This window comes from Tupaia chinensis, unplaced genomic scaffold (genome assembly GCF_000334495.1).
Source record: "Tupaia chinensis unplaced genomic scaffold, TupChi_1.0 Scaffold000291_1, whole genome shotgun sequence".
Taxonomy (NCBI): domain Eukaryota; kingdom Metazoa; phylum Chordata; class Mammalia; order Scandentia; family Tupaiidae; genus Tupaia; species Tupaia belangeri.
In genome coordinates this window covers 2,270,796-2,281,091 of record NW_006159776.1, presented here as the reverse complement: position 1 = coordinate 2,281,091, position 10,296 = coordinate 2,270,796, and the positions used below count along the sequence as shown (strand labels likewise).

The 10,296-nt window shown below is 38.6% G+C and overlaps 1 long non-coding RNA gene across 1 annotated transcript in view; it reads right to left on the bottom strand.

Moving 5' to 3' along the window:
• Positions 1–3,887, bottom strand: part of LOC106735082 (uncharacterized) — a 4,572-nt gene extending 685 nt beyond the window's left edge. The window contains exons 1-2 of the long non-coding RNA XR_001370506.1: positions 3,866–3,887; positions 1,909–1,966 (exon numbers count right to left, since the gene is read on the bottom strand). This is a non-coding gene — a long non-coding RNA (uncharacterized LOC106735082). The remainder of the gene's footprint in view (positions 1–1,908; positions 1,967–3,865) is intronic.
• Between the last annotated feature and the right edge of the window lie 6,409 nt (positions 3,888–10,296).

Sequence of the window (10,296 nt, the reverse complement as noted above, 5' to 3'; positions counted from 1 at the left end):
AGTCCAATGCATGAGTCAGGAATGAGTTGGAGGAGACAGCACTTCCTGGGAATGAATGCATACAGAAAATACTCTTTCAGATTTTCTTTCCCCAGATTCAGTATGAAGGATTAAGATTAAAGATGAGTTATTCAAACTGAAGTACCAGGTTATGGTTGGACTGTCAGCGCTGATGACTCAGTGTTGGGTCCTAAGACAAGAGACTACTACTGCTTTACAACTCGAATGTCACTGTGGGTTGATCTTTAGAGGCAGGTGAGTAGTGGGGAGGAAGAGATATTAAGAGACAGAGTCACTGGCTAGAATAGAGCTTTTTAGAGTCATGTTTTTCAGAGCCAGTCCATTTCTGGCAAAAAGCATTACTCTTCAGGCAAGTGTCTATTTGCTATGTTGATCCAATACAACGTTAGCTTCTGAAGCAGTTGTACTTGCTTTGCCAATTTTCTAAGTTCAGAACAGGGATAGAGTTAATAAAATAATGGAGGCATTTTGGATGGTTGAACTCTAATTTAAAAATGCCTACATGTGTATAATTTTCTTTCTTCCTGAATTCTTCTTGCTGAAAGAAGTTTTAGAAATGGAAATCTCTTGTTTACAGATGAGAAAACTAAGGTCATGAGAAGTAGAGGATTTGCTCAAGATTACATGGCTAGCTAGCTAGAGAAAGGCCAGCATCACGGTCCAAGATCTTAGACTTGGGGAAGTGCCCTTTTAACCCCATCCCAAGATTGTAGTCCATCAATGGTGACTATGGAGGCAATGGGAGCTACTGCTTCAGTGCAAGGAGAAAATCAGCATGGGCAACTGGGGCCATGTTGGCTCATGGTCTTCTCAGTGGAGTCTCAAAAAGATTTGATAAAGCAATTGGAAGACTTAGTATAAGCTGATATTTTGTTTTAAGTCAACTACTCTATGCCATGGTATTGTTTACCATATTAAGCTGGTCCACTAACGCTATCAATCTATAAATACTTGTGAGTGGCTACCATGGGTCAAGGCATCTCATCTTAGGGACTAGAGAGTGAGTAATAGTGGTGAATAAGGCATCCTCAATCCTTTTCCTTATGGACGCTCGGTCCTAGTAAAGGTTTTGGAAGAACTTTTCATTTAAGTCCCACTTCATTCTATCTATCCAAAATCCTTGGTTGGACTCTATCCCTACCATGACACTATTTGATAAAAAAACAAAATTCAGAAGTGTAAAACACATGCTTGTTGCAAATTTAACCCTTAGTCAAATATTTCATGGTGGAACGACTCTACTACCTCAGAAAACAAAACGAGAGAATGTTGACAAGCCTTAAATATCAGGAAACCATGGAAACTGTCCAAAGCATGAGAGTGATTTATTCAAGGCCTCAAATATCAGCAAAGTGAGGAAGTGAAGTGGATTCCTAGGCTTTTATCTTACTGATGTTTTACAAGAATGGATTTCTCAAAAATTTCAAAAAATTATGAAAATTCAAAACCACTTCTGAAAACTTAAAAGTATTTCTTCACATAGTAAGAAAATCAATTCGCTGACAGGACCACCTCACTTGCCCACATTAAGTCTATTTGTTCTTGCTTCACCCTAGTGGTTGGCAAACTGCCCTACACAAATAGACACGCAACATGCTTATTTAATGAACAAATGAATAAATGCTATGGGCATTGCGATAAGGCATTAATTTACATTGCTCACTCACGGACATGTATGAAACAAGTCTGAAAATTTACTGCAGACTTGTTCTGGTCCTAGCAGAGCTCTGTGGAAGATTTGGAGAATTCTGTTCATTCCACAGGAAAGGAAATTAAAACTATTTCTATGTTTTCCGTTCTTCACAGGTGAAAAGTCAAAATATGTTTTTGATGTAAAGTGTAGGCTACTGTCCAAAATATTATGCACCCCTACAAATTGACTCTTACCTTCTCAGGGAAGGTAGGAAAAGGAAGATGTAGTAACTCCTTTTAAGGACTGATCAATCTGGGAAAAACAGAAGAGAATTGGGAGGGAATGGACAGATATCAACAAAAGAACTGTGTTAGGCTGTTACTACTTACAAAACATTTTCTTATCTACTCTCTCATTTAATACTTATAACAACTCTGTAGATAGTATTATTATTCTCACTTTACAGAAGAAGACACTGAGGCATAAATGAATACGTCTAGAAATGGCAGAACCTGCACTCCGAGCTTATTCTTCTGACTTAGAAGTGGTGCTTTTTAAGCACCTCACCCCTTCTTTGTAAACAGGCCAGCGTCACAATGACTTGCACATCTATAGGCTTCACCCACAGATTCCAGAGTAAGAGACTTCGTGATAAATCTTTCTTAAAAATGATGGATGCTGTACATTGGTGCAGTCCCTATTTTAGTTGACAGCATCACCTTGTGGATGAAAATACATCTGGTGTGTGTTTTTATTTGTAAATATATGTTTACTCTGTTGATTAAGGGTAATGAGCCAAGCTATTATGCTGTCAATCAGAATTGTTTGGGGGTTGAAAAATGATTTTCCAGAGTTCATTTTTTAGTAATTAACTATTAAAGAATGATCAAATGATAACTGAGGAATGAACAGAACAAAAAGCTGCTTTGCTTTTGACCAGCTCCGTCAACACTGACTGTAATTTTTTTGCTGCCTTCATTAAATTTGTTGAGTAGTGGAAACTGAAATTTATAGCATTTGTGACTTTGTGGTGAGAAATGAAAGGGCAAAGTGAGATAGTAGCAGCTCAGTAGAACTTCATTGTCTAAAATAAGAGGGTAGTAGCACCTCAAAGTCCGGAGACCTTGACGTTCTGCCATTTCAACTTTGGTTAATTTTAAAGTCTCAGTTTCTTTACTTCTAACACAATGAGAATATGCCAAGTTTGTGGGATAGTTGTAAAATATCTGCTGACCTAAGTCTCTATATTTAAGATTTTAAGAGAAAGAGTCATTGCATTTAATGACAAGGAGTGAAAACTCCAAGACGATCATCCACCCAAGTGCAGACAGAGTCCACACCATTCAAGCAAAACAAGTAGACACATTTTAGCAGGAATCTTGGACATTTTTTTTCTGCAGTAGTTTTGAGAAGACAAAAAGTTTTATAAAAAATACAATTTTTTTTTTTTTTTGCTATAGTGAAAGATGACAAAAACTCTGATTCTTTTTTCCAAGCATTTTTTTTTAAACATAACACTAACTTAGCAATGGGGTAGGGCAGCTTATCCCAATTTCTCTGCTTTGGAGGTGATTATTTGATAGGAAACTTACCAATGTGTTTTATGAGGGGACTTCAACAAGTTTGCAGAAAAATGGAAGTACAGTATGAGTTTATTTCGGTAGCCAAAACATTTTGAAATACATGCATAGGTTTTTCGTAATACTCATTTTTCACGGGCTTTTTGAAAACCCTCCCTTGTATGTTATAGGTGATGTTCTGATTAAATGGTTCCTTCAGAAATGCTATTAGAAAATGTTCTGAGATATATCCATACATTATTATATTATTAAATGATATACATATACATCTATTTTTCATTTCCCTATTTCTTGTAAGAGAAAACTTATTGGGAAATCCACAAATAGTTGGAATGCATTTTAAATAATGTCTTCTGTTCTTGGAGTCTGAAAAAGGCTGGCCTAGTTCATTTTACCACACCAACCTTTTGCAGACGTTCCCTGCCAATCTCCCTCACCACACAGCTTTCTCCCCAGTTCAACCCTGGCAGCTGAAGGTCTTTAGGGCAAACTTTCAGTTTAAATTTCCCGGCTTTTTGTCAGTTTATGTCAAAGCCATAGCCACCTTCTCCCACTGACTGTGGTGGCTTTGTTTTCCCTTCCCCTCCATTTGCTACTTGTTAGCCTCTGTGTTTGGTGTCGGCACACTTACAGTAGGCAGAACACTGATGACAGATGGTGGTGGGGGGGCTGGGAATTGGGCTGCCTGGCAAGATGCCAAGGAATATGCCTCTCTGTGGGAACGAGCCGCCCAGAAGCTCTCCTTGAAGCCTTGTCCATTTGGTTTGGTTCTGTGGGCGTGTTCACATGTGCCTGTGCACACGTGGCACGTTTTGTTGTTGTTGTTGTTGTGGGTGTTTTTGTTGTTGTTTGGGCCAATGACAACAGAGGCCTCGCTGGCTGGCTGCTGCTTTCCATTCTTGGCAGTTTCCAGACTCCCAGACAGGAAATTCTCCCAACGATTGCAGCTGTGAATTGGCCCATTTTTCTGGAAAGAGGATAAAGAAGAGTTTTGTGGGATCTTTTGCTTTTCTCACACAGGCAGGGATGTGTTGAATACAAACAGGGAAATGTGGGGAGATCAAGGGGTGGGTGGGGAGAGACAGGGAGTGGGAGTCATCAGAAATAAGATGAAATTCTGTACCAGTTTCAGAATTGAGACACACGAAATGAGCTCCCTGGGAGATCATGCAGTTTTTTTCCTCTGGAGCCAGGAGTAGGACTGCCCTGAAGGTGAGTCTGCCTAGGCTCACAGGGGGTTAGCAATTAGAAATTCTTTGACAGACAAGACAGGCACACTTCCATTTATTCCTGCAACGCATGTCTGAGGGCTTGGTCCATGACTGGCAGTTTGCTGGGTGGTGAGGAGTCATGGAGAAGCAAGAGAAACAAAGTTTGTACCTCATGGAACTGACCTTTGGATTGACAGAATGCAAGCAAGCAAACATATGCCACACTCACACACTGCTGTTTTCCATGCAATGGAATAGAATACAGAGACAGAAAATGATGAAATTATTCACAACTCTTAATGAACACTTCTACATGACGAACCCTGTTCTAAAGGCATTTCTTATTTAAACCTCATAATAATTCTATGAGGTAAATACTATGAAAAAAGGCACTAGAGAGTGGGCAAGAAAGGTCTTTCTAAGAAGAGCTCTGAATTGAGATTTGAAGGTTGCAGAGATCTTGGGCACAGCATGCATATGCGCCTGCCATGAGTTTAAAGCCACCAGGCCCAAGACTCGAACCACAGTCAACTACGTGGGAGTCCAGTGACATACCATTACACCATCTGCTCATCCCAAGATAGGGAAAATCTTAAGTGTATTTAACTTGCTGAGAAAGGGGCTATGAGCCAGTGGAACAGAAAGCAAGATGGTAGGGAGAGAGGACTTGGGGGGTTGGAATGGTATGGAATAAAATTGGAGAAGAAGGCAGAATCCAAATCATGCAGAACCTTGTGAAGGGTGTGTCCTGCTCAGGAATATATGAATGGGAAGCCGTTGGAGGATTCCAAGCTGAGAAGGAACAAGAGTGGAATTACATTTGAAAAATGTTTCTCTATCTATGTTAGGGGAAATGGGATGGATTGGATAAGTGTGAAATAGAGGGGCCATTACTGGCAAGAAATGATGGCAACATGGATGAGGATGGTAGCTGTGAATATGGGGAAGGGGACGATTAGGTGTGTACATTGGATGTGGACACTAGAAAAAACGCCCATCAACCTGATGTAAGTGAGAAGGCAAGGTACTCACAGCTGGCACTCTATGTTCTGGCTGAAAGGGAAAGGACTGATGATGGATCAAGAATCCCTCCCTTAGCACATAGAGCAAGCACATGCTGCTTTGAAGACTGACAAGGTCAGTGCCAAAGAGGAAATCTGAGGACTTGAGAAGAAGAGGAAATTTCTTCCACTAAAAGGGAATAAAGCTTATATTGTATCAGATTAGAATAATTTTTTTTAATGTTGGTGAAGTGATGTTTCATACTTCAGCTTTCATCTCTTGTCTTATTTGATCATGCCCCTAACATGGTGGTGTAATTAGGATGATCTCACTTTTATAGATAGAGAAAATGAGAGCTCCAGGAGGGAACTGACTTCCCTGGGCACACAGGTAGTAATCCTAATTATTCTAACATTAATTGGAAGCATACTTTGTTCCAAACACTGTTCTTAAATGCTTTACATATGCCAGGTCTTCATAATTGTGGAAAGTAGGTTCTATTCTTACTCCATTTTTGCAAAGAGGTGACTGAGACATAGAAAGTTTAAATAATTTTTTCAAGGTTGTAAGTAACAACTCTGGGCTTGGAATCTGGCAATTTAGCTCCCTGACATAACTAGTGCTCTTAACTACCATCCTATACAAAGTATAATTGAATTAAGGCTCTTATTCTTACAACCTCTTCGTTATTCTAAAATGCCTCCTTAATACTACTTTTGATGATTACTTTTTCCTTATTGTGGATTTATGTAGTTGGTGTATTTTCAGCATTACCTTAGGTATCTGGAAACTCATTTCTCAAATATTTTTGTCCAAAGACTATACTGAATCATGACATGGCAACCATGAAAGCTCCCCAAAAACCAAAATTCTGATACAAAGACCATATCATGAAGAGACATAATTTTTAATAAAAATTAAAAGGGAATATAATATAAAACCTATGAGATAGTTTGTTCTATATTTACTTATTTATTGGAAAACATTTTTCTTTTCTCACTTTAAAGTTAACACATACCTCATGGAATGTCACTTCTTATTTTGTTGAAAGTCCTGGGGCCAAATAGGAAGGTAGGCACTATAAACATTATATCAGTTTCATTTTTATTATCTCTTAAAAGACGATTTATGCACATAACAAAGATGAAAGAATTAGGCCAAAAACAATCCCAATGTATACCCTGACAAAGTCTTATAGGTGATCATCTTGGCAGCATCTTGAATGTGCTTCGTGTCACATTTCTTCATCGAGGGCAAGATAGGAGAGAGACTATTTCAGCATTCCTTGTTCATATGAATCCTATCAAGATCTTTTTTGGATAAGTCACAATGACTGCCCGTGTGAAAGTAAGGGTGAACATGCATTCTGGCACTGAGCAGACTTCCAGAAACTGCTCTGTTCCTAAGAAAGATCGAAACAACTTCAGGCAATAAACTCTTTTGCTGTTTTGTTTTTAGGCTGTTGGTTAGCTGAATAACCATGGGACTGGGTCCTCACTTTGAAAATGCTTTAACTGGTATCTGGTGCCCAGATGATGGTGAACATCTGCCTCACCAGGTTGATTGTTGAAGCTGAAGTGAGTGGGTTTCTCCATCTGGCCACCATCCATCAGGTAGTAACGACAAGACAACAAAATGGTTATTCAATACTTTTCCAAAAATGTTCTGTACAACTTTGCTGTTAAATGTGCTCTGTTAGGTTTGAGGAGTGCTATGTTCTATTTCTGCCATGTGTTGGCATATTAAAAGCTTTGACAAGCCTGAGTAAAGAAAACCTCTGTAATTTTGCTTAACATAGTATTTTCTAGACTCTCAATTGTCTTCAATACGATAACCAGTGGTGTGACACTAATGTCCCGACTGGATCACTCTTTAGTCAATTTAAGGTATTTGGAGCCTAAATCTTGCTTAAACAAAATTTTGAGAAAAAAATAGGGTATGTGGTATGGTGTTTCCAGTCAGATATTGTGGGACTTCTGTGAACCAGTTTTGTCTATGAGCAGTTCTGTAATTTGGGGCAAGCATGAAAAAATGAATCTTTCCTCACAGAGCAGTCATGATCTGTTTATTTATTAATGAATTCATTCATTTAAACAATATTTATTGAATATTTTCCCAGTGACAAGCATTGTGCTATTGACTAGGGAGTCAAGAGCTTACTATGCCACTTGAAACTGAACAGTTTACTTATGAGAAGCCCCTGGTCAACCTGTTGTACCTATACTATCTTGGCACATCAATTATCCTAAATAAAAAAAACCCTAGAATTTGTGAGAGGACACATGTACTCATTGGAGAGAGACAGAGAGATAGATGAAGAAAGAGGGAGAGGTAAAAAGAGGGTGAGAAATCAACCTCCAGGGGGGATGACCATGCCACAGTCTCTTCTCCTCTATTCTCCTTTCAGGATTTTTGGTACATATGCACATGTCTGGAGTGTTTTACAAGCTTCTGGTCCGTAAGTTGAACCTTGCAGTTGACCTTGTGGGATCTAGCTTCCTTAACCACCATGACATTGGCTGATCTGTTATCCTGATTTTTTTGGTATCACATAGCAAGAGAGATTCACCAGCAAGCCTGGTCCTTTCAGACCAGGTCAGATGTTTTTCAAGACTTCCAAGTCCAAAGAGCTGTCGTTCAGAGCCTAGATGGTAACGTAAACTATGCCCAAGTAAAGATAAGCTATTTGTCGAGGCTTTGAGAGACATTGGGGTAGGCAACGACTTCTTAAATAAGACCCCCAAAGCATAGTTGATAATCCCCAAAATAGACAAGTGGGATTACATTAGACTAAGAAGTTTTTGCATGGCAAAAGACAGTAATTAATGTGGATGGACAGCCCTCAGAATGGGAAAATATTTTTGTAAACTATGCATCAGATAAGGGACTGATAACCAGAATACACAAGGAACTCAAGCAGCTGTTCTGAAAAAAGATGATCAACCCTATTAAAAGATGGGAGAAATAGTTGAAAAAACTACTCTCTAAGGATGACATACAAATAGCCAAAAGGCATATGAAAAATTGCTCAACATCCCTCATTGTAAGGGAAATACAGATCAAAACAACAATGAGATACCACCTAACCCCAGTCAGAATGACTAAGATTAAAAAAAAACAAACAAAAAATGATAAGTGCTGGCTGGGGTGTGGTGAAAGGGGAACTTTCTTACACTGCTGGTGGGAATGTAAATTGGTCCAGTCACCATGGAGAACAATTTGGAGATTTCTCAAAAAATTACAAATAGAACTACCATGTGATCCAGCAATCCCATTCCTTGGTATCTACCCAAAGGACAGAAGAATTCTTAATCAGAAAAGTGCTTGCACATTGATGTTTATTGCATCATTATTCACAATTGCTAAGATATGGAACCAACCCAAATGCCCAAGAACAGATGAATGGATTGAAAAACTGTGGCACATATACTCTATGGAATACTATTCAGCCATAAAAAACAACAGAACCCTGGCTTTTGACAGAAAGTGGATGAATATGAAAGATTTACTGCTGAGTGAAGCAAACCAGGGTATGAAGGAAAACATTATATGTCATAGAGTGTCCACACTCTATGACTAAAATTGATTGACTAAAAGAAATAGAAACACAGTAAATGGCTGTGAATACCAGATATAGTGTTTGTGAAAGAGTAGAGTCTGAGGAAGGAATTTAGAAGAAAAATAGAGAGGCAAAGCATTAATGGGGCAAAGAAATGGAAAGTTATGTGTTGAAGATAACGTTATAGTACTATCTGGACTAGGAGAAATGTACACATGTTGGGATATTCACTTTGTAAGCTAAGTAATGTGATTGAATATATAAAAGAACATGAAATTAAAAAAATGGTGGTTTGACTTCTACCCTTTGTTCTGCTCTAAAAAACAAAACAAAACAAAATAAAAACTTCTGCAGTTTCCAATCTTTGTTCTTTCATTTGAGAAATTTATTTTTAAAAATCAACACATGAAAGATTTTCCTTTGAAGATAAGTATGTTTCTAGGGAAAAGGAGGGCAAAGAAGATGGTTTACTTGTACCTGATGTTGTTATTAGAGGTCCCTAGGTGAAGAAACTGTTTTATCCCTTTACCTCCTCCCTCCTTCTTGCTGCCTTCTTAACTTTGAAAAGAAGCCGAATGTTAAGTAAGGCCACCCCTTACGGAAAACACTGAAATATCCGTATAGACAATACAGAGCCTGGGTAGTTAGAGAAAGGGTGTTATGGGCCATCTTGCCTTTACACATGGGGCAGACTTATTGTCTACATTTCTTAGAAGTTGGTCCAGTAAATTCCTAACTCTGCCTTTGCACAGAGCTGCTGGTCTAGAGATCTAGGCCAACTTGTAATACTTGTTGGAATTGGGGTGGGTGTAAGAATTAAAAACAAAAACAGATAATATCACCATAAATGGTAATTAGAAATAGAAAGAGCAGCAGCAAAAACTTTTTGGCCTTTCATTGCAAATTGCTCCAACAAAAGAGTTTCTCAAGTTCAGCATGACTGACATCTTGAGCACGATAATTCTTTGTTGTGAGGAAGCTGTCTTGCGCATTGTAGAATGTTTAGCAGTATTCCTGGCCTTGCCCCATTATCAGATGCTAGTAGCAACTGTTTCCAGATATTGTCAAATGTCCCCAGGGAGAGGGGAGCAATATTGTCTCTGGTTCAGAACCACAGCCCAAAAGCAAGCATACCTAAAAGTCTTGGTGCAATGGACTTTTTTGGCAATCTGGAGAAGGCAGTTAACTGCTCTTGGATTAATATTTTAAATGAATACAATAAAATACATAGGACAACAAAGAAAATGTTGATATTAATGTTAGCAAAATATATAAAAAATTGAAAAATGT